The sequence below is a fragment of the Calypte anna genome, chromosome 4B (assembly GCF_003957555.1).
Source record: "Calypte anna isolate BGI_N300 chromosome 4B, bCalAnn1_v1.p, whole genome shotgun sequence".
Taxonomy (NCBI): Eukaryota; Metazoa; Chordata; class Aves; order Apodiformes; family Trochilidae; genus Calypte; species Calypte anna.
Window position 1 is genome coordinate 16,779,147 of NC_044249.1, and position 23,271 is coordinate 16,802,417.

Genomic DNA, 23,271 nt, shown 5'->3' on the forward strand with positions numbered 1-23,271 from the left:
CTCAGCTGTGAAACTGCTAACAGAAAGAATGGAGAAGTGTGAAAAGCACCTTTGATGAAGCTCAGCCACGCTCAAACATCCCCCCAAAACACACAGGAAATCACAGGACCCCTCACCACCTAAGCAGTGTCTCCTGTTCCTATTCTATGTCCAAGTCCAAAGCCAGTCCAGTTTCTTTCGGCAGCTCCTTCGTGGGAGCATCCTGGGCTGAAGATGAAATCCATGTTGCCCTCCTCGCTTTCAAGGGTGAGTGCAAAGTGACCCCGAGGGAAACAGGATGAGTGAAGGGTTTTATTGGATCTGGAATCTTTCTGGCAGGCCTTCATAAATTTGCCTTTTAAAACAGAGGCCCCTTTTCCATTTTACATATTTGATAGAGAAGCAGATGAATGACTCATGCTACAAGAAGAGAAATGCCATTATTTGGAGGAAATTTACCAGAAACTTGCTATAAAAACTCACTTACTTGTCTTGCTTCTGTAACCTGTTTTAAGAGGGCCATTGTATGTTGCAGATATACTAACTTTTGGCTTATTAATGCTGTGGTAAGTAAAAAGCAATCCATGTACACAGCTGAATACCTTCCCACCAATTTGAAACAGTGTTGGAAATGCTCATCTGAACCTTGTGAGCAGCTGTGCGTGCTACAGAGTGGCTGAACTATTTTTGCACTTCATTTCTTTAACTGCATCAAATAGCTGCTGGGCTCCTTAGCTACAAACAGCATGAAAATAATAATAATAATAATAATAATAATAATAATAATAATAATAATAATAATAATAATAATAATAATAATAAAAAAGAACTGAGGTGCACAGTCTCTTCTGTTTCCGTTCTTGATCTTAGGTGGTCATTTGCCTTGATTGGGCAGCAGCTTGTTAGTAAGACAGAGACACTGTTAAGGCTTATCTGGTTTTCTTGTGTGGGAAGCACAGCAAACATGTCACTCGTGCTTGCCATGCCCCTGTAAGGAGGGGAAAACATCCCCTCTCCTAAGTAACTGGATCTAGGAGTGAGGTGTTGAGATGGGATCTAAGAGAAACTGTTTCATTATAGGAAACAGGGGTCAAGATGAACCAAACTAAACATGTCATCTGGATATGAAGACTTCTACATTCATGCTCCATTAGTTTAGGTGCTTAAAATAAACCCCATAAGGGTATCTTAGAGCAATCATGCATCAGTTCCCCTAGGTATAAACTTTCTCCTCAGGTTCATTCTGATTGCAGCTATTTCAGACTGTGCTTTATTGCAAAGGCAGCTTTGTGTCTCTCTTTAGGTTGTTTTGTTTGGTTGTGGGGTTTTTTTGTTTGGTTGGTTTGGTGTTTTTGTTTTTTTAATTTAGAATCTGTCTCACTGTTTTGCTGGAAACAGATGGTCCTTCCTAGAGACACACAGTTGAGTGAACAGACAGCGACCACTTTAACATGTGGTAGCATGTTTGTAATTAGATATTTAAAGTGCCAGACAATTACTATCAAACCTTGTCAGGAGGAAAATTTTGGTCCCTGTTTACCAAAATCTGAATTATAAACTGGAGCCCTGCCAGAGCTTTCCTCTTGGGTATAAGAGAAGACAGTGGTTGAATACTGAACCACACTGATTAAAGCTGCCACCTGCCCTGTCTCAGACGTGATCACTCACTTCTATCTCCTACCCCATTCTCTTAGGTTTCTTTGACTGTTGTATGTGACTTGCCCATGGGATAAGTTTTGGGGTGCAAGCAGCTGATCACAGGAGGTACCACCTGTGCATCATCACTAGCTCAGGGCTCAGCTTCCCACCTGCTTTTGGACTGCAGAGAGTTAAAGGCAGCTCCACCCCAAAAGAAGAGAGCATCAGTCATTGTCACAGTGGGAAGAAAGCTGAAAAAGTTGGAGGAAAGAATAGAAAGGGATAAAAAAATCAGGGGAGAAATCACAGGGGAGCATTACAGAAGAGAAAGGAGATTTTTAGAGTCATCTAATCCATAGGATAATATAATTACTGCCAAGTTGTTACCCTAGTTGGAAGTACCCAGCCTGTGGAAGTTGAGAGCAGGAGCAGTGACTGCTGAGGGAGTTTTGTCCCCCAGCCTCCCCCAGCCCTGCAGCCACAGCTGGAAGTGAACAGAGGCAATGGGGAGGCAGCTCAGTTCCAGAAAAGTTCCCCCTGAATTTACCTTCACTTGCAGCAGAAATAGTGCAGGAGGCTGGAGGAAAATATTGTGGTTCAGCTGAGAGGTGCATAAATGTTTCCAACTCTAGAAATGGTTGAGCTTGCAGGTGAAGGAAAACCAGTTCTATGTTAAAATCTCCTGGTTAAGCTGCTGAACTGCAGTGGAATACTTGCATGTAATGGTTGTGAAAGATCAAATTATTCTATGACTTCATTTTAAAAAAACAAAACAAACAAACCGACCTAAACTGTTATTTCTAAGTTTGAATAAGGATTTAGCAATGAAATGCTTCAGGGACAGCTTGTTTTCAGTGAGGAATTCTGTGTACAAAACTGATTACATGATGGAGCCAAATCCCTGCCAAAGATATGGGTAGGATCATGGAAGCAGATGAACTTCAATTTCCCAGGCACCAGAATTCACAATAAGGCCAGGAGCAAAATGAGCACAACCAGAAAATATTTCAAGAGCCAGGACTGAACTATGGGAGAAAGCTGTGTACTTTGCTCTGTGTACCTTTAATCACTTGCAAGATCTTTCTAAAGAGATGTAGGTGTTGCTCTTACAGAGAACTAGTATACTCTAATCTGAATATTCGTTGTGTAATTTGGGAGGGGTCTCTTGGAAGAATATTTGAAAATATTTCAGCACAAGATTTAGCAAAAAAAAAAACCCCAAACATGCAAACTTTTTCAGGAAACTTGGTCTGTAGGGTGTAAAAGATTAGAGGATAGTGATGAGCAGCAAGCAACAAAACTCAGTAATGCTGTATGAAGTAAAATTGGTTTTGAGTTATTGGTTTCTTAAGGTTAAAATTTGTAAGTCTGGAATATTAGCAAGCTGAAGAAAGGATGTCCATGGAACATTTTTTATTTGGACTCTGCATTGCAAGATTACCTCATATTACTACTGCAGCACTGCCTTATAATACAGCAGAATCTTACAGGACAGTATGATGGTCAGCTAAAAAATGTCTGGGTCAAGTGAACGGGGAAGGAGTGAAATACAAGTCCACGTGCAAACACTGAAGAACAGGTTGAAGAAGGTTGAAAGAACTGATGCTTGTTAAGGAGATAAAGTCACCATTAATACATAAAAAAAAATACCTGTACCTCAGTAACGTTAGGCCTGTAGGCAACAGTAAATCAGGGTTTGGTTTCTCGTGATGTTAAGGATTATGCACCCACATAAAGCAGTCTCTGCCCTGACAAGTGTACAACGTAATTGTTGTCCAAACACATCCCACTTCCTCGCTATGGCTGACTCACGAATGCTTCTGAAAAACTCCCATAGGAACATTTCTTGCAGAGTAAGAAGGAAAAAAACTTTATATATATATTTTTTTTAATTTATCTTTTTTTCCTGGCCTCCATTTTGAGAGACAAGATAAGATGGCACTAGTTGTGGTCCATGCAGGACCCCTGAAGGAGAGGCTGAGGTGTTTCCAGCAGGCTGGGCGGGAGGCAGGGAGCAGGCAAGCAGAGGGCAGTGCAGGCACACGGCTGAGGGAAGGAGCTGGGAAACCAGGATCAGGTACAGGGAAAGCAACACAAGCAGCAGGACCTGGGGAGGCCGAGCCACAGCAACGCCTTCAGAGAGGCAGCCCCGGGGCGCCGTTCCCGCTCCCTCTGGGACTGCCCTGCTCTGGGGGTGACCGGCTTTGGGCGGCGGTCAAAAGCCCCGAACGCAGCGGGGAAGCCTTGACCGGCAGGTTCTGGGTAAGGGGTAGCTTCCACACCCGGCCATACCCCGACCCCACGGCCCTGAGGAGGAGGAGACGGAGGAGGAGCCCCCCAAAGCCGCCATTTTTTCGCCCCCTCCTCAGGGGACCCCTCCCCCTCCCCCTCCCCCTCCCCCTCCCCTCCCCCTCCCCTCCTCCTCCTCCCCCTCTCGCTGCGCCACGCGCGCCACCGCCTCCTTCTTGCGGCTCCATCCGGGGACTCCACCCATGACGTCATCGCTTCACCCCTTCCCCACTCTCCCCACTCCCCTCCCCTCACTCTCCCCGTTCAGCCAATGAGAGAAGGGCTCCGAGCAGCCGCAATGCCTCCTGGGGGATGTAGTCCGGCTCCCCGCTCCCCGCCCCACCCGGCGCCGCAGCTCTGTGTCCCTGCCGGGTACGGACCCGCCCACCTCCCCTCGTGGGCGGTCCCGGCGCTCCCCGCCGCCCTATGGCAGAGCGGGTCAGAGTTCGGCGGGCGGGCGTCCCAGCCAATGGGAGCGGGCGGCTGTCGGGGGGGGCGGAGCCGCCTGTGTTTTGTTCAATTGCCGTGGAGCAGCCCGGTCCATACGCGCAGGGGAGGCGGCCCGGGCGGGCGCAGGTACCGGCGCTGCGGGCTCGGGGGGCCGGGGGAGGCCGCGGGGGCAACGCCCGCCGCTGGCGGAGGGCGAGCGCAGCCGGCAGGTAACCGCCGGGGAGCGGCCGGCAGCTCGGAGGCGGCCAGGCCCCGGATCCCTATAAGGGAGCCTGGGCGGTTTTGGGGACCCAGGGAAGCGAGGGCCGCCCGGGGAGGGGGCACCCTGCGGGGTGGGGTGTCAGCTCGGAGCTGCCTTTCCCCGCGGTAGCAGCCTCATGCTGCCCCAGGGCTGCGGGTTGCTCGTCTCCTCAATGATGTCTAGGTGAGCATAGGGGTGGGAGTTCGTGTGGTTATTGGTGGCCTTCGGACTGGAGCCCGCGCTCCTCCATGGCAGCTGGAGGTGAGGGTTGGCTCCTTCCCTCTGCCATCATCAGGCTTCGTGGAGGAACCGAACAGCGGCCACCAACAGCCCTGGCTCAAGGGAGGGAAAAAAAAAAAAAAAAAGAAATTAACAAAGCAAATCAACGAAAGCCCCTAAAACTCACTTAGTAGCTTTAATCATTGCCTCTCGGGATGGGGATGGGGTTGGTTGCACGGCGGGGCTCCGGCCTGCAGCGGCCCGGCCGAGGCGAGGAGGGGATGGGCGGCAGGGAGGGCTCGGTCCCGGGTCCGGTCCCCAGATCCAGCCCGGCCCGATTTGCCTTTGGGCTGGGACAGAGGTCTGCGGGCTCCCAGCCGGGGTAGTGAGGCGAATCTCCCCTAAGGACAGAGTTACGTCAGAGGAGCTGCGTGTTTTTTCCACAATAGCCGCTGCCCACGGCGGTTCCTGGGCGAAAGCGCTGGGGATCGGCTGCCTCCCCCTCTTCCCTCGGCAGTGAGAAAGTTGATTGCTGATTTATGGCTTTGTAAATATAATGACCCCTCCGGTTTGGAAAGTCTTGAGGTGGGTGAGGGAATAGGCTCTTTGTGTTGTTCTGCCTTTTCTGCGGGCATGTAACATGGCTTTGTTCCCAACATTCGGATTATTAAATGTCTCCTGGCCCTTGCAAAGGCTGAAACAGCAAAAAAAAAAATCGAAATTTGGGGGGGCTGGTCAGGGTGGTCCCAGGTGGAGGAGCTGGCTGGTGTCCTCTGGTTTAGTCAGTCATTGGGACTCCTCTGGTGAGATCTGGAAGTCGAGGCTTTCTCTTTCTGTAAATGGTACAAACCCATCAGAACCGTGCAGAAAGCAGCGGTTCCAGCAGTCGGGTTTTGAAGCAGCCCCTGTAACCTCCGGGTTGCAGGGTTGAGGGTGGCTTAGGGAGTCCGAGCAGATCAGACACTGTGGCTGTTCCTGTGCCTGCCGAGTTGTAGGCCTGGGGATGAGTTGAGCCAGCTGGTCAGATCTATTTTCTGGTTCACTGTGCTTACATTAAAATTAGCTTCTGAGAACAGTTATTACAGCCTTTACTGTTACATTGCCTCTCATTCATATGTCTGACTGCTAGGAAATATTTTTTTTCAAAGCCGTTTTTTTTTTTTTTTTTTGGCAAGAACCAGCAAGTTTGTGTATCTTGTGGCAAGCTGAAAAGTTCCTGGATGTGTTTTAATGGTGAATAGTCTGTTTGCTTCGAGTTGGGCTTGTGAAATCTGGAGTATAATGTTTGCCAAACAGCAAAAAAACTTTCCTAATGAAGCATGTGACTTGATCTGGTTTTATTGGAAATGCAGTGTATGTGATCAAGCTGAAAGAGCTCGTGTCTTTACAACTGGGATTCTGAAAATGCCTGGGAGAACTCTACTCAGGCAGGAGATCAGTATGTATGGAGCTAAAGCACATGTTCCAAGTAGTTGTGCATGAGCTGGTGGAACTCCTAATTAGAAAATGGGTTCACTGCTCATTTATTTTGAATTTCTGGGAAATACTATTCCTATTAATGTCTTTTATGGGGACAGACATCTCTGTTTGTCATTAACAAGATTCAGCTCTTTATCATATGGAAGTACATGCTGCTTATTAGACATTAACTTAAAATACTGATCTGCAGGATCATCCCCCTAATGATAGCTTTTCAGTATGTTCCATGCTGCAGTAATCTGCCTGTCCTCTAGCAGCCTTTACCTGCCAGTATGTAACCCATAGTTAATGTCTCTCAAGAGAATTAAAGTTGATTAAAAATTATAAAGGGGTTATTTAAAATTTAGTGTAGTTAAACTTCCCTACTTCTTGCAAAGCTGTTTTTCTGCAGGATGCTATGATTCAGAAGTATGAGGAGGCTGAAAGGAGGAATATCATTTGTATTTGCAACCATTCTTGCTCAGCTTTGGAAGTTTAGTGTATGACATAAAACTGTATTTATGAAAATACAGCAGGCAGATAAACTGCAGGCTTAGTGTTACTGGGATGACTTCAGTTTATTACATGGATTGCTTTATTTTCAAGTGGTATGAAGGATTTATTTTTCCTGTAGGAATTCCTTGAGAGTCTGGTAGCCATTACTGCAGCTCCCTTCTTTAGTTCTTTCTCCTTTTCCCTGCCCTGTGTTCTCCCCCTTCCTCTGTTGCCTCCCCCCAATCTACATTCCTTTGTGTTAGCAGTGATGATGGCAGTTCTAGTCACCTCCTGTGGTTTGATAGATTATTCCCTTTAGAAACATGGTGTACTTAAAAGTTTCCAAACATGATTCTTTCCTTGTTCCTACACTTTTTCTGATGCTGTTTTTGAGGTTTGCTTGAAGACTTTGTCCTTTCTGGTTCCACTTTTGAGTTTTCTTAAATAGTAAGAAGTCTTGTTAAAACTTCAGTGGAAAATATTAGTCTTTATTTTATGATTAGCATTTCTTTTTGTGCATTTGAAGGTTGTAATATAAACAGAAATTTTTCCTTTTGGCAAAAGTGAATTTCCTTCATCCCTGCAGGCCCACGAGTTTTGTGCTTCTTTTAGCTTGCTTTAAGCTTTTATTTTTATTTCTGTAAAATAAACTTGTTGGACTATTTCTAAATTACTGCATTTTTGAGATCTGATATTCATGTAAGAATGATAATGGAGATAAATGTTTGTAGAATGTTGTCTTACACAATTACATATAAATATAATTTTTTGAGATATTATGGTAGAACATATAAGAGATTCCTGTCAGTTACTGAGGTGGCTCTAACTTATTCTATATGCTGTAAGTAAAATAACCTCACTTCATATGTGAGAAACTACACACAGAAAACTGTGAAGGGCTTTGTTTTTGTGAAGGAAGGCTTAATGAGTCCTGTTCATTAATTCTAGAGAAGAAATTCAGGGCTGGGAAAATGGCTACTTGAACTTGTACTCTAGAGGCCAATATTTTCTTGCTGTTAAGTTGTTTTAATCTGTTGCCTGTGTATACCTGAGAGGTAGCCATTTATGTTGACAGCTTGTTTTTTGGTATGACATGAAGTTTGTGTGGTTAATAAGATCCTAGCTGACAGTATTTCAATCCAGTGATGAAAGAGTCTGTATAAAAAACCCTGCACTTGTTGCCTTCTCTTAACTATAAAGAGTCTGCGAGGGGGATTCAGACAGTAATTTTCAGAGAATAATTTTCTTTAAGGGTTTTTTTCCCCTCTCAAAAGGAGGCCTGTTAAAAAAAAAAAGCCTGTTTTTAACTCCTTTCTAGTATATTTTACAAATTTGTCTGTGACCCAACAGGGTGTTGCAGTACTGTTGAATATATAAAAACCTGAAATCAAGGTAACTGGCAGCTCTTTAATACTGGCATTTCTACATTTTGTGCTGGTTTGGTTTTTCTGCCCGATCAGTTTGGGAAATAATGTCATCAATGATCTGGCAAGAAACTCTGAATGTTCTGTAGTGAGAAGAAATAATGTCTTAAGGCCCTGTTTCTGCTGATTTTGGGGTTGAGGTGAGGAAGTAGGCAGGGTTGTTACTAAATCCATGATCTGGGTTATGATTCGCAGTTTACTGACAGCACCACTTTTTTAAGCAAGCAACTGAATGCTCTGCTTTAGAAAATATGAAAAGTTTCAACTGGGAAACTTACTGAGTTATCAAAACAAACCTGATATAGTTGGCTTTCCACTGTTTGAACATGATTTTATTTTAGTGAAACACAGGCCATTGCTTATGTTTTGCTTGCTGGGTGATACCAGTAAGATGAAGGGTTCTGATTACCTAATGTTAGCATCATGGTATGACAACTCTGAGGAAATTAAACTCCAGTTAAGTACAGAAGAACACTGTCAAGGGTTGTATCAACTTGCAGTCTTAGAGTTTTGGACATTACAGTGCCAGTGATGGTCATTTCTCTTCATGGTGTTTAAGTCTGCTGTACAGGTTGAGCTAAGAGTGTGAAACCAAGCAGTGCTTTGCCTGGAGCTTTCATTAGGAGTGTCCTTTCCAAAACTGACTCTGTACACCAAGACCTCCATCTCCTTGTGGGAAAGGCATTTGAGAGGGAAGAAAGCTGTTTCTCCATTTGCTGAGCTTTAAAATTGGAACCCAACTGGTACAGGAAATAGTTGAAAAAATAACTGCAGCAACACTGTCTATGCATTTACTTTTGTGCTTTAGATTGAGATCTGTGAAGCTGGAAGATAAGACCTGAATTCCTCTTTTTTTTCTGAAGAAAGCTTGCTTCTTTTTAACACCTGCCCCCACATCCAGCCAGCTCTGACAGATGCCTCCTTGTTGATTTGTTAATGCACTGAAGTTTTCTGGGTTTGTGGAAGATCACATTTATAATGTGATGATTTCCACATAGAAGTTAAGCTGGGCTAATTTACAAAATGAATGGAGATCTTTACTAGGACAGTAAGACCTCATACAGTAGGGCTGTGACTTCTCTTCTACTGTTACCTCCCCTTGAGCCATTAACAGGAATAATAGGAACTTCTGTTGGTGTTATATTAACTTTAGGTCTCTAATTTGCATCTCAAATAACATTGTGAACAGCATTAATGCCTTCGAGGGGTTTGGGTGGTTTTTTAATTTGTAGGGTAAATGTAATTTTTAACCTAATTGGGCAGTTTGAGTTATCATTGCAGAATGTTGTAGTTTTTGTTCTCTGCATTTCATGTCTATGTCAGTGGCACTAAATCATTCCTTCAGTCCTAGGTGCACGTGTTATGTCTCACTTTAATTGTGGCTTTAGATTTTGGAGTAGTTAAGTATTTCTTCCATTACATACAGTTACTACTGGTTACTTTCTGATTGTGTTCTTTATTCTACCCTCCAAAGCTTGCTTATAGAGCAAAGTTCTTGTTTTAAAGGTAGTGATTCCTTTAACCCCCCCCTACTTTTCCAATGGAAAATGCACTTTTCTGACTTAACCTTCAAGATTCCTGTTGATTTCACCTCTTTTGGATTTAGAAGGATGAAAATTTATCATATTTAAGGAAGGATGCAAGTGACAAAAAGCTGAATGTCATTAGGAGCTGACAAGTCCTGTTGCTTTATCACCTTCCACAGTCTGGGAATAACCTGCAGAATAGGAAAAAGGTTGAAGTTTGGAGCCTCAGGTGTGGTGTGGATTAAGAGGCAACATGGAGCTGTGGAAGTGTGCTTGAGGCTGGATGGGTCTGGGTTCTGTCTCCTGCTGCTCAGTGTTTCTTAGTCAATGTGCAGGTGGCCACTGAGGTCACAGGTGGCTTTTGCATCATGATGTGAACAAGCTTTGGTTTTGTAACATAGGAGGCTTCCATTTTATAGGCAGTTTGAGGGTGTGATTTTTTTTTTAAGTTATGGTCTCTATTTAGGTACCTAGGATTTATCTGTACAGCTGTATATAGTTTTTTGTACAGTTTATAGATGTACTGACAGAATTACAATCCTAGTTTAAAGGAAAAAAAGGAACCATTTTGTTCAATTATTGCAGTCTAACTGTAGTGGTAGATATTTTTTCATTCTTTCTTATTTGGAATGGAATGTAGTGTGTAAGCATGCCTCAGGAATACTGCTGTGCTCCAGAGTGTAATTTAATGCAGTGTTTAGTAAGTGAGGAGGAGAAAGGAGTAATGAGAACAGCATTCAATAACTACTTACTTGAATTGGCTAAAATATAGTGTGTATTTCTCCAGTGGGAGAGGGGAGAGGGGCAGGTACCTAGGACCTCGTTTTAATTTTTAGAAGTGACTAAATGGAACAACTAAGTTGAAACTTGATTAATTTGAGAAGTGTGAGTAACTTGAAGGCTAAACCAAAGTGGTGCTGCCTGCTGTCAGGGCCTACTGAAGGTTTAGACAGAGTAGGGGGGTTGCTGGTTAGAAGATGATGCTGGTGGCACTGGGACATGTGTGCCCCTTAGCTGGGTCCCTCCTCAGTACATCTGGAAGTCCTCTTGAGCTTGGCCATCTCTGTGCTTGCTTACCTTTTCTTCCATTAATTCTCCATCCTGACCTGAGGGTTCCTGAAGGGTAAAGATAGACTGTTGCACTTTTTTTTCATGTTTCACAAATCAGAAAGATGACATTTAAACAAAGCAGACAAGTACCTGGATAAATATTTATAGTACCAAAAGTATGGCAGAGGATGCAAAAGGACACTATGTTGCATCTAAGTGTTGTATGTTTTGTAGGTATATTGTATGCCCTGTCCTATTTGTGCTTGAGCTCTTAGAATTAATTCTTCCTTGGTTTAGTGACTTTAGATTTTTGCAGTTTAAATGTGAACGTGTAACTCTCATCAGCCACAGACTCTCAGGCTGGAAATTTTATCTGCTTCAGCTCTCCCCATCTGTGAAATCCTGGGTATATAAGATTTTATTTTGATGCATTTGCTTTGCATGCAGCATTTTCCCTTTTCAGGAAGTCCTAAGCAAGCCTTAGGCTATGGCTGTGGTAAAAGATGTGTGCATATGTTTGTGTGCTCTGTGACACCACATCAATGAAAGCTATTACCTCACTGTTCCAGGTTGTTAGAAGGCAGAGCACGAACATCTTACTGAAGTCATCAGCTTCTGCTTTCTGTTGGTCAGAGGAGAAAGGTACAAGGGGATTCTGCAGCACTGCTGAAATTTGCATACTGCCACGGGAGGTGATGGGAGTTGATTAATTTCTGCCTGAAGAAAGTATGCAGCAGGTGTGGCTTTTCTTTTTGGTGTGTAGTGAAATAACCAGAATGTGCAGATCCTGAAGTTTTGATTTGAGGAATCTGAAAAGTAACATCAAGCTTATTCAGACTGAACAAGCTCTGTAGGAGGATAAGCAAAGACAACTCAGTGGCTTAAAATTGAGCTAGTAATTTAAAAAAAATATAGGGCTCAAAAGTTGTAGGCTGGTTTTGAGTTCCTTGCCCCATACCAGTGTTGCACAGGTAATATGATGGATAAGGGACCTGAGTTGCACTGCTTTCGTCTTAGTCCAGCTCTGTATTGTCTTTAGCATTACAGGTTTTTTTCTGAAGTAGACTTATTCCTGAGTCAGTTTTACTGGCTAATTCCCTGTGTGTGAGACACAGCTATTCTTTTTCCCCATAGTAAGTAATCTTTTAAAAACATTCAAATTGTTCTGTCTTGTTCCTGTTTCCTTGTGTCTTGACCTCCACTGTGCAGCCTTGTGATACTTTTGGCCTAAATGAAACTGATGTATGCAGTTCTTCCCCAGAGAGGTCATGTTTTTTCAGCTCTAATCGTTTTTGTTCTTTTTTCAACTTAGTTTGCATTTGTCTTGGAGTGTGATTCTCAAAGCCTGACTTTGTACTTCAGCTGAGGCCTTCCTGTGCTAAGTGGTGTAAAAAGACTTTTATGTGACCTGGAGCTGATATTCCTGTTTATGGATCCCCATACCTTTGACTTTTCTTCCAGCAGCTTAACACTTGTTTCAAGGTCAGCCTGCTGATCCAACCTAGCCCACAGCTTTCTTCAGAAGAACTAACCCTCCTGCTTGCTTGGTTAATGCTGCCTTGAGTGTACCTTTCTAAACTGAATTTTACACTGTTTTTTTCAGAACAGTTTTCCACTTTGTCAGAATTAAGCAGAATTTTAATGCTCTCTTGCAGTTCTTCCTGCCTTTCCCCTGCTTGTAACAAGCCTACTCTGCCAGCAGCAGATGACAGGAAACAGAAATTGGTGGTGCTGGGTTCCTGTGTGGTGGTCCCATGTCCCACTGGTAACTGCTCTCTGGTTATGTCTGTCCACGAAGTCTTGCATTCACTATACAGCCTTGGCTTGCTTGCCAGGAGCAGAAAACTTTAAACCTGGGTGTATGACCTCAACAGGTTCTCTCTTGTCCCTAAACCCCTCACTCTGATGTCAAAATGAAATTGCTGGGTGCTACTTGCTTCCTTGTTGCCTTTCAGTGTTGTAGAATGACTCAAGTTAGGGTTGCTTTAAGCTTTCAGTTCTTGAGATTAAATTTCTTTCATTGCAAGCCTGGGATTGAAGAATAAGCACCACTACTTGGGGCTAACATTTCTTTCAGCTGTCTGTCTTGCATGTCTATTTTGAATGATTTATTGATATCTATGGGTGAAACTTTCTCTTTGACATCATAGTTCAATGTTATCTCCCCCGCCCAACTTCTTTTCTGTAATGAATCTCCCACTTCATAGAAATCCGAGTCCTCTCTTGGTATTTTTTGACACAGTTCTGTATTGTGTATGCTGTAAATACTCAGCATTTGTGCTTCTTCAGCCTCTTCTGCTGTAAACTGCCAGACTACTTTGCATGTCCGCCTTAAGTTCCTTAGTTTTGATATAATCATTGCCCTTTTTATAGTCCCTGCATATGTAGGGGTTTATTCTCATCACCCAGATATATTTGAGTGTAAAACTTTTGATGCAGTTGTCTCCTAGCTGGAATAATTTGGCTTTTAACAATTTTTTCCACTGTGTGCTCTAAGGAGACTCCCATCTGTCCTTTGAAATCATTCCTCAGTCTTGAATTGAACAGAGGTTTAAAAAGTCTCAGTCCTTCTCTAAAGATGTTGAAGGTTTGTTAGCTGAGATTACTTCATCCTGTGTATCAATACAAGCAAGTATTAAGGCCTACTCCATACCCATTAGAAGACCCACATTGCCTGTAACATTTCAGTACCAGAAGATGCTGCCTTAGTTTTTTTGGTAACATACTGTGGGTTAAAAGTGATCACTGAAGTAGAGTTGCTTATTTTTAATGTTACAAAAATATAACAGGGGCTTTAAAGCTTACATTTGTGTAACATCATATCTTAAAATAAAATCACTACATTTCTTCTTCAAATTACTAAAATGTAAGTAGCTTCATGCTTTTATCCTTAAACTTCAATTTTTTTCTGTGGCATAGTAGGACTGAGAAGTATCCCACATATTATCCTTGTGGAGGTGGTGGCTGGAGTGGGTTGGGAGTGTAGGGAATAACTACTGATTGTCTGCAGCAAAGGAGAGGTTGTGCTCTCATTTGTACAGCAGGACATATGCCAGTGCCTGCCCTCAGGTTAGGTATTCAGTGTGGGATTTACACCTTCAGCTGAATTAACTGTTCCAAGCTCCTTAATAGTCACCAGAAGTAGGGATTTTGTTGTTAGGATTTAATTTTTTTCAGGTTTGAGTTGGATGCATCCAGCTGTCAGTGGTGCTGCTAGGCAAGCTTGGCTGTGGAAACTGCAGCTGAGGGTGGTACAAGGGGAACTGTTCAGAAAAGCTCTTTCAAGGTGAGATAATACTTGGTTGTGGGAGGTTTTCCCTGTGTTAAATGTAATGCCCAATTTTGTAATATAATCAGTTGCAAAATACCATGTGTCCTTGAGACTAAACTTGGTAGTCCTATTAAACATAAAGTCTTAAAGTTTGGAACTGCTTAGAGGGGACCTTCCCTTCTTCTCTACCTTTTTCAGTTGGGCAGAAGATCTGAGAGGAAATAAACCTGAACCTGTTTCTAAGTTTTCCACTGGCTGTTGAACGAACTGCCAAGCTGAGCCAAACTGAAATGAAGTAAATACCTCTTGCACCTGCAGAAAAGGCTGCAGCTGTCAAAAGCTTGTTTATCACTTCTGTACTGTTCAAGTCCAGGTGCTCAGGCAGTGACTTCCCCTAATGCAGTGGTTTGTTTCAGATCTTCAGCAGAAAAGGTGTTACTGCTTTTTGCTGACAATAGTACACTTAACCTTTGCATGAGTGATTATGCCAGAAACCCAGATGTAATTTCAGAGGCTTATTTTAAAGTGTGTTTAGATGAAATACACTTTTTATCAGGATTGAAAGATTGAGAGTTTGCAGGTGAAGTGATGCAAGCACAACCTTTCAGCTCTCACATTATCAAATGCATCTTTACTGGTTTGTCCTTCAGCTTGGTTACCAGAAGCTGATCTTGTCAGAATGCAGGTTGTCTGTAAAGATAATTGCTCAAGTGGGAGGACAGAGATTCCCTTGCAAGCACTTAGGGTCCTGTCTTCTCTTGCAAATGTTATGTGCTTGGCTTCCTAATCAAGTCACTTGCCTGCCACCATTTAAAGCTGTGAAAATTCTGTCCTGATCAGTGAAGATTAAGACTAAAGGCTCTTCCCATTCTTCAGCTTTCACTTTCAAACTTGTATTTTTGTGCTGAGTTCCTGTGCTGAGTTATTCTGCCCTATACTAACTGTAGTCCATAATACTTGTGTATCAATCAGCACCTTGTGCCCATCTGTGTCCCATTTCCACTAAAGCTTCATAACTTGTACTGGGTGAGTGAACTGGAGTCCTGGTGACTTGTATGAATCCACTTTGCCAAATGAATCTTTCCATAGAACCTGCTTGTAGAATTAGTGACTCATTCATTAAACAACTGATAGTGTTGAGGTAGAGCACAAGGAAAGTACTGAGATTTTTTCATCAAACAGAAACTTGTCTTTGAGTATTTAAAAACTAAAACCCCCACAACAATAACAAAAAATAACACTGTAGTTAAAGTTCAGTTGACTTATAACTATTTTTTCCCTAGCTTAATGTACTTGTCTTCTCTTACATCATGTAATTTTGTTGGTCTCATGGGGTTTCTTTTAGTTGATGCAGTTGTTACAAATGTTTTTTCTAAAGACCATCTGCAGTTTTGTACCCCTTGGTTTTAAACCCCTTGGTTCAGTGTTTTGTGAACTCAGCTGTTTGGTGTGCTGCTGAAGGCTGGATACATGGACAAAGAAAGTAGTTGTCTAGCTTTTGGAATGGTCCTAGTGAACTAGGAAGACTTAAGCTGCTATAGCTCAACTGAACTAATTTTTAAGTACCTTAATAAGCCTGGAAAGAGAGATGTCCCTGGTGACACCTGAAGCAATATCTGAACTGATTGCTGAAAGCACATAAAGTATTGGTGTATTTCCTCCTTTCTGCTTTGTATTTCATTCCATTATTTTAATGGACTTTATTTGCATTTTGCTCATAGCTGGAGCATTTGTGGATGGTTCCTGAGGGTTCATGTGTGGCAGAGCAGTATGTAAGTAGTGCAGGTCTTGTCGGGGACTTTTACCATTTGAAAACTCGTGGGATGGGCAAAACAAGTTGGAAACAAACAATTCAATTGATGTGAGCTGTGGTTTAGCACAAAATGGAGCAACAGCCTTGTCTCCAAACCAGCATTCAGTTTTGATATTTGTAGTATAATATCTGAGATGTCTTCCAAGTAGCAGGAATTTTCTGTAGCTAAAGCCCTGTGGTATTGAGGCTTTTTTTCTGAATTCTAATGGCTCTTTGAACTTGATAGGTGTTCTAAAACTTGAGGTCTTCAAGTGTCCTACCTCTTGAGGTGGTGCCTCCTGCCAAATGGATTCAAGCTTCTTAAGTAAAAAATTACAGGTGGTCACCCACGATTGAGAGCAAGTTTGGGCCATGAAGGGGAACTCGGTTGTCTGTGAGGCACCAGATCTTCTATCTGTTCAGTGCACTTCTTGCTCTTTTCAGATAGATAATAGTGCAGAAACCTTTAACTCCTAGATGCAAGCCTGCATAGAATCTCACTATTGCATAGCTGTTCCTGCAATTTGCTTCCTTTATAGATGTTTGGGTTTTGTATAAGAATATAAGAAATATATAAGAATAATCTTAAATATATAAGAATATGTAAATAGCTTTAGTATTTATAATAAATACTAAAATAAGGATATGCCCATACATGTGCTCATTCAGTAGGTACAAGGTGATCTTCAGGGTGGTTATAGTTTTGAGACACAGACAGACTTTTCTTACCCCACTCAATTGAGTGTAGTACTTTGTGTCATGGGAGGCAATTACAGCTTTTAATGGGAAGAATTAGGACAGCAGGGCTTAGGGAGAAGTGTATTTAGTGTGACTGTAAGCATTCAAATATATGAGTATTTGCAGAACACTGCTAAGCATTGAAGTTCTAAATATAGCAGTATCTGCAGTTCACTGGCTGTACTATTTACTGAAAAATATTTGGACTACTCTAGGCTCCTTGTTTTTAATTTCCATAGTTGTATGCAAGCTAATGTTGAGGAGGTTTAACTCTGTGCAGATTGCACTGAAATCACTGAAAATGCCATGAAGTAGCATCTTAACACAAGTGTTTTTCACCTGGCCTGAGGCCTCCAGCAAAAATATTTCACACTCTGGATTATAAAAACAAACCTACTAGTGGGGCTTTTTATTTTAAACAAGTCATACAGATGTCTGAAGCACTTGAGAATGAGCCTGAAGGCAAATAGGAGGAGGTTTATTTGCTGTATGTGTTTTGGGAGCAGGATGTATGGGAGAGGTTTGCATAATCCCTCAGCTCCAAGCCCATAGGTTTTGGTAGCAGAACACTATTTCAGTCTGTCATGGGGGAATAGCATGTGTGGGGAATGATCATTGTCACTTCTGTAAAGTTAAGGATCAGTGCTACATGCTTTTCAGGCCTGAGTATTTTTAAAGCATGTAGAGGAGCCTGTTTGACTTCTCATTCCTGAGGGCAAACGAGGAGAAAGTAAGTGATCTGCTGCTTATCTTTAGTTTTTCCACTGGCCTTTCTTCCCTAACTGGAGTGAAGCAAATATCTCTGTAGTAAGGCCAGTTAATCTTCACCTGTGTGGGTTGTGGGTTTGTTTTTTGACAACCTGAGAGTAAAATGAAGTCTTGTGGGTCCTGTATAATCTGGATCACCTGCTTCAGTGGGAGTGCTGTGGGTTTAGGCTGGTGGTATGTATACTTCTTCAAACTTAAATATTCTCTGTAGAAATTATTATTTATAATGAGTCTGAATTCATATCTTACTGGAGGGTTGTATACTAAATAAATACTTCCTCTGGTTTTAAATAGAATACTTATAAAAACAGTATGTGGAGATGGAAATAATTTGGGTAGGACCTGAGCTCCAAGCTTTCAGAAATAACAACATGGTCTAAAAGTTACAGTAATACTGTGAAGTGGTAACTGCCTACTGGGTTTTGTTCTGAACTACAAGTATGAAATAATTCTTACTTGGAGCTAGCATTTTATTTAAATAATGACTGTTAGCACATTTAGTTTGTAATTATGGAAAAAGCAAAGGTTTCAGTTCATGTATAAAAGCCTCAGTAGACCAGATTTCTTGTTCCTTAACACAGCACAACATAGATTTGTGCTTTCTGCAGTAATGCTGAGGAAAGGGAGGAAAAATCCAAATGGCACATTGGAGGGAGATGAGTGGCCACGGGCCAGTGCTGATGGCTGAATCACCTGGAACACCAACCAGAGTCAGCAATATTAATGAAATCCTTGCCTGTCATTTAAATAGTGGTAGATTATTTTGGGAAGGGGAACATAAGTAATAAAAAAACCTTGGGAAAGCAATTTCCCAAGGATCAGGCACAAGACACAGCTCATCTGCTGTCCTGTCTGACAAAGATATTTTAAAAGATGCTGAATGACTTGTCTGTGATGTCAATGTGAGGTCTTCTTCAAATCTGAATGATGGGTTTAAACTTGGAAGACTGAAACTTTTTACTGGTAGAACCTGGCAATAAGAAATGCTTTTCTTACTGGGTTATGTTCTTAGCCCTAGTTTTCTGTGGTGATACTTTCTTTGCTTTAATTAGATACGACCTGGAAAATGTCTCCTGAATTTACTTCTCCACTTACTCTATTGCTTTGAGAAATATTTTTTATAAACTGTGACAAAGGCTTAATATCCCCATCTCCATGTTCCCTTTCTGGAAGGAACCTTTCCTCTTGGTTTAAAAATAAACCCAAACCACCTGATAGCAACTTGGGAAATAAAGGGTAGTATTTATTACAGACAACTGTTCATTGTGTAACAGAGTAAAATCTTCTGTTTCTAATTCAAATTTTATTAAACAATTTTAGGTATTTTATTTTGTATGTGTTGCTAGGCCAAGCTGGATGAATTCTTCATCTGAAGAATGAGAAATCTGTATATTGAATATTACCTTTAACCTCTTTTCAGAACATCATCTGGCTGTGAGTTTTGCAAACTGGAAACTGCCATCTCTAAGCCAGGATATTCTCTTTAGTTTACTTCTGGTGCTTCTGCTTTCAGGTTTTCTTCATCTCACATGGGAGGCTTTGACCAAGGTCTGTTTTTTCAATCAGAAGACTGAGTACTGCTTGTTCCCTTCGAGTTCAAGGGATTTGCTGCAATGTGATGATTTCAAGTAAAATGAAATCCAAAGGCTGTTTGTGATGGTTGAGGCTTTTCTCCTTTCTTGTTGTAGATTTAATGTCTGAGCTGTGGGAGATAGAGTAGAAGTGAGTGTGCCTTATTTCAGTAAGGGTTTCTATTTTATCACAACTGTCGCAGTGCCCAGTTGGTGTCAGAAGGATGGCACCTTTGAGTCAAAAGAGAAAAATTCTGAGTTCTTTAATGATTTTCTGTGTTTGAGGCTAGTGGACCTAATATTTATTCTAATATTTATTCTTTGGAGCCAGGAGCAACACAAATACTAATTTTCAACCTTGGAGCAATTGGAATATAGTCCTGTCTTGTACATAAAGTCAGGTATGTTCTTCAGCAGATAATGTTGAGCTCTTGGTATTACTTGTGCTTCCTGAGCCTGTGGAATATCTGGGAAACTGGAATCCAGTGACCATCAGTTAATATAAAGGGTTCCTTCTAGCATATTTTTCTTGTCTCTTTTTGCAGTGTTGTGCTGAAGTTGTGGCAACCTTAATCCAGGCTGGAACACCTCATAATATTGAGGCTTCCTTGTAAAAAAAACTGGCTTATGAAAGCCCTGTATGGAATAAGGTAAGATTCTCTAACACAGGAAATATTTCTGTAGTATTTAAAAGAAACTCTGAATTGCAGATGTTGGAACTAATTTCTTTGGCTTCATTTTGACTTCTAGTATGTAGAGTGTAGCTGAGCCCTACCTTATTTTGTGTAGTGTCTGAACTCTTCAGAGAGGAACTACTACTTAAGCAAGACTTGCTAGGGGATTATGAAACAATTTCCTTACACTACAAAGTAGGGTTATAAGCCCTGCTCTTTCTTTGACCTTTTTGATCAGAAACATTCTAATACACTGTTGTTACCTTTGTTTTCTGAGGATCTCCATGTGTGTGTTGGTTATTTGTCCATCAAGAAGAGCCCTGAAGTGTGGTGGTATGCAGGAAGCTGAGGTATCTCCCTCAAGTCCCTATCCCCAAAACATTGGTGAATAATTCTATAGATGGAGGGAACTTTCTGTTTAAAGCTCTGGGTGCTTTTAATTGATATGAAATTCAGGAAAGCTTCAGAGGAACCACTATCCAGGTTAGTGTTAAGAAGTTAAGAGTCCAGATAGGACTCTAGGGCAACCAGGCTGGTGAAGGGACTCAAGCTCAGACCCTGTGAGGAGAGGCTGAGAGAGCTGGGGTTGTTCAGCCTAAAGAAGAGGCGGCTCAGGGGAGACCTCATCGCTCTCTACAACTACCTGAAAGGAGGGTGCAGCCAGGTGGGGGTTGAGCTCTTTTGCCAAACGACTTTCAACAAGACAAGAGGGCATGGTCTTGTGCCAGGGGAAGTTTAGGTTGGATACTAGAAAGAATTTCTTTATGGAGAGAGTGATCAAGCATTGGAATGGGCTGCCCAGGGAAGTAGTGGATTCTCCATCCCTGGAGATATTTAAAGAGACTGGATGTGGCACTCAGTGCCATGGTCTAGCAACGGCAACAGTGGTTCAAGGGTTGGACTTGATGATCTCTGAGGTCCTTTCCAACCCAGCCAATTCTATGATTCTATGATAATTCTCTTTAATTGCCTACTATCAAGAACCTTCTGGGCTAGAAGTTACTAGTAATAGTCATATATACTATGAATAGGAATACTTAGCCTGCCTGTAAGCTTTGCTCTGGGAAATAATGTGTAGTTTTAGGAGTAGAATGTTACTTTTACATTTGGAAGCAAACAAATTTTGCATTGCAGGAAACTAGGAATGATGTAGTTTGTTTTTTTTTAAGTGGCATGAAGTATTGAACAGTTTCTAAAGAGTTGGTCTTCCAACTAAGTGTTTCAGGCATAACTAGAACTAACTGGACAGACAATGCTCAGTTAAAACTAGATCAGGTTTGCATCTTGGATACTGCAGAAAGTGCCAGGTCATAAAAAGTTGCAACATTTTTTATCTAGAGTCTGGTAGCAGAATTATCTAGATCTGGAGTTAGTACTGCTGAGGTGATTAGCTGCTTTGGCTTGCTGGAGCAGAGATAATATTTTAAAGGACCTACTTATCCAAATTGGAATTTTGACTCTACTAATCCTTTTCTTCTGCTGGGAGCTGGCTGAGTATGTCTTGATGGGATTGTTGGTAATAAGGGTTCTATGAGCAAAGTAGGAAATAATGTGAAGAAAGAGAAAAGAAAGAACAACCTTCTGTGTTCTCACTGGATAATTTTAGTCCCATAGGCAGAAAAAAATGGAATTGAAGTCATTAAGGAACACCTACATTTTATGGAGAAGTCATCTAAAATCTTGTGATCTTTTCTTCTGTATCCAAGATGGCTCTTCCAGAGACAGAAGAAATTGCTAGAAGTGTTTCAAACAAATGTAAATTTTCCCAGTGAGATGAGCTGTTGCTGGAACATTTTGTCCTGCAGGATGCAGAGGAGGAGGAGTGGGTTGGAAATAAGTCTGACTGCCTTATTCTCTTAAAGCCAAGAAGAGATTTTTGAATTGGCTTGATGTACTTCATCAGGAATCTTCATCTCTTTGAAAAGTAGCTTGTCAAATAGGATGGGCCTCTGACATACTTGAATTTGCTGTGGGATTGGGTAATCCATATTTTTAGTAGTCATTCCCAAAAAAACCACCCCAGTGACATCACTGAGATGATACAGGATTTGTGATACAGCACTTCTCTTCAACCCATAATTTTGGCAGAGATTTTACAAATCATTACTATTTTTGGCTACGTTATTAAATAAATAAAGCTTCTTTAGTACTACTGTAAAGCTAGAATAATAATCTTTACTTTTCTTAGACTTCGGAATGTGTCATAGAACAGAACTTCAAATCTGAGATAATAGTGATACTGATTCCATCACAGCTCATTCTCCAGCTCTGAGGAATGTTAACTTTGGCTTGCATTTGGAGTTTGCTTTATATATTACATTTATTTTATTACTTTTCATTAGTCTACCTTTCAGCAATAAAAAACTATTCTCTCTCACCTCTACTTCCTGACTTAAGCAGATCCCAGCAAGGTGAAGTCTGTCCCATGAACAGACACATCTTTTGTTATGCATGTTTATCTTGGACTGCTGAGCTCTCTCACTCTTGTGGCTCATCAAGCTCCATAAAGGGTGTTGTGCTGAGGGAAAGTGGTCATAATCTTGTAGGATTTCATCCAGCTTGCAGCTCCAATATCTATTATTATAACCTCAAGGCCTGGAGGATCTTAGTGTTTGAACTTGCATGGCTCAGCTGCTACCTGTAGAGACTTAGTGACAGCAGAGGTTTGTGTGTTTGGGGTACACAACTTGCAGGTTGTATAGAAAGCAGGGCATGTCCCCACCCTGGCAGGCAGGACTGGATTGCATGGGGATCTGTGCTGTGAGGCAGCTGAAGAAATGCAAATTCAGCAGGATCCACAGTGCCATAAACAAGCATGGTCAAATGGTTCCTATTACTGAAAATCCAATTAGTCTGAAGTGCCAAGCAGTTTGAGAAGGATTTGGCCTCGTAAGCATAGAGGGCATGATAAGGAGAGACAGAGTTTTTGCTGCCTTGAATCAGTTTTGGAAAGAGAGAATGGTGGAAAAAGTATATAAAATAAACAGCTTACCATCTCTGGGCATACTAAATGTGTACTGCAACAAAGGGTCATGAAACAAAGCCAAAAAATGTAAAAATACTGTGAGGAATTTTGTTATGTCAGGAACTTCCACTATTAATTAGCAAAGATGAGGGGAACAGTTCCTGGTAGACTAAAAATAGGTCAACTGGAGTGAACCAAGACTTCAGTCACTTTGAGTTAAGGTGCTGAGGCTGCAGGGTCATCCCAGATCACTCTGAGCTCCAAGTTTGACTACTCAAAGGAGTATGAATTGGAAAATGGGAGCAAACTATGTTCAGGCCTTGTTTTGAAAGGGGACAACTAATTCCTAATTATGGGAGAATCTGCCTGGCTCAGTGTTTGACTGTTGGTGTTGGCTGAGTTTCTTGTGTGGCTTTTTCCCTCCTTTTCCTGAAGTTGTAGCTGGACAGGTACCTGGGTGAGCAGTGCTGGCATCCCCCAGTACACCCACACCAGTTATGTCCAGTTCATGGCAAACCAAACTGGGGAACTGGTCCAGCTGGAAAACAACCTTTCCCAGAAACAGAAGGAAATGTTTTGGTTTTATCCAACTGTAAAAATTCCTTGATCTAGTTCTCCATGTAGTAGGAAAAACACTAGGGCTGGCACACTGCCACGGGCAGCAAATAACCAGACAAGAAAATGTGATGGGAGCTGGAGGAGAAGCAGGATGGTGTCTGAGAT

General features: G+C 41.9%; 1 protein-coding gene across 7 annotated transcripts in view; it reads left to right on the top strand.

Moving 5' to 3' along the window:
* Positions 1-3,775: 3,775 nt before the first annotated feature.
* Positions 3,776-23,271, top strand: part of FAM53A (family with sequence similarity 53 member A) — a 70,575-nt gene continuing 51,079 nt past the window's right edge. Inside the window, exons 1-2 of one of the 7 annotated variants that reach the window (XM_030450693.1) lie at positions 4,449-4,482; positions 19,455-19,559. The gene's annotated coding sequence lies outside the window, so the exon portion shown is untranslated. Of the gene's footprint in view, positions 3,880-4,404; positions 4,483-4,543; positions 4,566-4,595; positions 4,781-5,130; positions 5,402-19,454; positions 19,560-23,271 lie in introns of those variants that run through there. The other 6 variants (XM_030450697.1, XM_030450692.1, XM_030450699.1 and 3 more) reach the window with 6 other exon arrangements.